Source organism: Miscanthus floridulus, chromosome 15 (genome assembly GCF_019320115.1).
Source record: "Miscanthus floridulus cultivar M001 chromosome 15, ASM1932011v1, whole genome shotgun sequence".
Classification (NCBI taxonomy): domain Eukaryota; kingdom Viridiplantae; phylum Streptophyta; class Magnoliopsida; order Poales; family Poaceae; genus Miscanthus; species Miscanthus floridulus.
This window is the reverse complement of record NC_089594.1, coordinates 2,001,561-2,004,852: the sequence shown is the minus strand read 5'-3', so window position 1 is coordinate 2,004,852 and position 3,292 is coordinate 2,001,561.

Sequence of the window (3,292 nt, the reverse complement as noted above, 5' to 3'; positions counted from 1 at the left end):
TGGGCCTCGATAGCACTATGGATGCCAGGATTCACCATACCTGGTACACGTGGTAAGGCTCCTCACATACCAACAGTATTTTGCAGGTACCGACATCTACCCTTCCTGAAGAAGACAACGCAACCTCCCATGTGCACATGACATTCTATAGTGACATCAACAGTATTATGGGCGCCTACCATCATCACTGTCCTCATCGGCATGGGCAACAAGGCTTAGTAACATCCATACTCTCTCTCTCTCTCACCTGTAAAGCCATCCCCTTCATCTATAAAAGAGGATGCGCTCCCTCCAACGAGGGAGGTCGACTTCTTGAAGTTGAGATTCACTAGATCGATAGCTCACAATCCTCAAGCACACGCTTAAACACCTAGCTCATAGTGGCGTTCTGGTCGCCCTTGGCCCTTCCGGTTGGACCCAACCGGGCCTCTCATACACCCCACCTTTCTCCTCATTTGTAACCCCACTACAGACTTTGAGCACCCAGACTCAGGAATAAAGTCATCGACCGACCCAAACTGGACGTAGGGCACGTTGTCTGAACTAGTATAAATCCTATGTCATTGAGTGCTAGGCCATATCCGATCACAACGTACAGCAAAACTACAAATATTCACTAGTTGGTCACTTTCTGGATCGACAGTTGGCGCCGTCCATGGGGAGGACGCTGTACGTTCAACACTTTTTGGTCATCGGATGGCCCATTTTTCTGCCACCCCGCCATGGCGGGCTCGGGCGATATGATTCGCTTCGGCTCGCTGGGGTATCCTACACTCTCGCCTACGGGGATGCGGGTTCCACCCGTTTTCGAGCCATCCTACGCCTTCCTCTTTGGAAGCCTAGACTTTGTCACCGACTGGCTCGACGTACTCCACCTCCACGAGGAGACTCGCGACCCGGCACCCGTCGGAGAGATGTCCTCCATCGACTCCGGGACGTGCGACCTCTACAGCACGGCATCTGTGCTTCATCCCGAGCAAACTCTCTGCTCAAACCCCGCTGTGAGTAATATACATGCCATTCTTTACTTACTACATTCTATCTTCCGCCAAATACCCAGAGGGCTGCCGTTGTCCCCGTCGTGACCACCGTACGACCGGTTCCCCTACGGCCTCGTGTCTCCCATGGACGCGTACGCCCGGGGGCTCCGAAAGATTATGGCACCGCCTCCTCTCACATCTGAGTTCGTGGGGATGGCGAGCTACACTCCCACCTGTTTCCTCGACATCATGGACGACGACGTCGAGAGTGACGGCTCCAGCATCGATGACGTGGCACCCAGCCACCGTTTGTCCTAGGAGTGCACTATAACGGACGCTTCGGAACAGCCGCCAAGGGCAACGGAGTCCTCACGGACTCACGCCCCTCCGGGCCCTCATACGGAGGCCCCCGAGCTCACATGTGAGCACGAGGAGGATCTACGACGATGGTGGCCACATCAGCCACTGACCACACCAGCGCGCTCGACGCACCACAGTGCGCCCTGTGCGCATAAACCGATGAACGACGCTCGGGGTCGTGCCCGTCAGGCCCAGCGCAACAACCCGGTTAGGGGGACCGATCCCCCGCAGTTCGCTCGAGCCAGTCAGAACATTGCCACCGTGGCAATGCTCCTGTGCGGCCTGTCTAAGCCGAACGACCCTCGCGAACAGGTGATCCACCGGAACCTCTGGGCTCTGGTGGAGACCGCCGTCGTTCAGCAAGCGGAGTGCTCCGTGTCGCGACGCTGACTTGTGACCTCGCTCCCCATCCGAGGAACAGGGACGCAGCAGATGGGGCACTACACCCTGTCGCCGCAACAACCGCTGAGCACGGCACACAAGGCTGCAACGGCACCTCGTCTTAACCTGACGACCGCTCTGCAACAACCGCCTATCTATGCATGGCTCGGACCAAACCAAGGCACATGTAGCAGCGACCGGAGTCCCAGCACTGATGGCCCGGACCACCAACCTTTGCCAAACACCCCCAGCAAGCGTTGTTCTCACCGCGTTTCAACAGAGGCCACAGCAAAGGTAAGGCCAAGCGCCAGGATCAAGACGAGGGCCCCTCCACGCAGAATGGAAAAAAGAACAGAAAGGATCACCGCCGACCGGCCAACTCTGCGTTGGTCGCCGCGGCGGATTATGCGGGCACTCAGCCCCGGCAAGACCCTCTGGGCCACTTTCACAAGCTCATGGAGAGCCCATGCACCAACCACAACTATCCCGTCAACCATCTCTACAAGGACAGCCAGCTCCTCAAGCGCCTACTGAGGTAGACTGGCAGCCCAAGGAAAGAAAAAGGCGAAGAGGCGGCAAACGAAGAAAGGGGCATAGCGGGCAAGGATCCAGACGACTGAAGGATGAAGTGATCCGACCAGACGCCTACCGATTGAAGGACAACAATGACGACGCTCTCTCCGAGCACCCTGGAACAGCTATGTCATTTTTTCTTTCCCTGAAGTTTTAGTCTTACCATTATTTACTTAGCGTACGCTCCTGTAAGAGCACCCCGACCTGAACACTTTTCGGCTCAGGGCGTTCGGGGGATCCACTAGGGGGCTCTACTACCCCTCTGTTTTGTTTTTACTTTGAGTACTCTTTTACTTTCATATGGAGAAACTCCTTCCTACCTGAACGAAAGGGCAGATCGTTCCTTTAATTTACCTTACGTAGCTTAGCTTTAAAACATTCCGACCGATCGCACCCCGCCTTTTCCTACGGTTATGAGCGGCCGAGCCTTGTGGGCCACGCCCTGGGCTCATAAGGTTGCGGCCTACGAGATAAATGGGCAGGTACGAAAAAGAAAGGAATAAAAAACAAAATTATGCTAAGGGAAAACTAAGGAATGAAAGGGAACAAGCTTCCCCGAATGGAGCAACTCCATCACAAAAACAAAAACCGATTGCAGTCATTAAAACACACACATGAACGTTTTACACAGGGGCTCCCCCACGAACTTAAACTCTTTACGTTTACTAAACTACTTACATTCTGCAAGCTATTAAACCAGCCCGGTGGCATTTGCTGGCGGCACGACCGACAAAAGCGCAGGCTGCTCACTCCCTGGCGGCACGACGTTCGGCTCAATCAGAGCCGAGGCAACGTCCCCCCCCCCGAACCAGGATCCGTGCTATCCGCAGGCTTGGAAGCGTCCTCCCCACGCATGCTTCAGGCCATGTCCTCATGGTGAACACCCATCACCAACTCGGCGGAGACTTGCTCTGACACCGACCGCGTGTGCGGCAGCAAGCTCTCCCAGATCGATTGGATGCCCCCATGCTCAGGCCTTCAGCATACCTGCTGCAAAT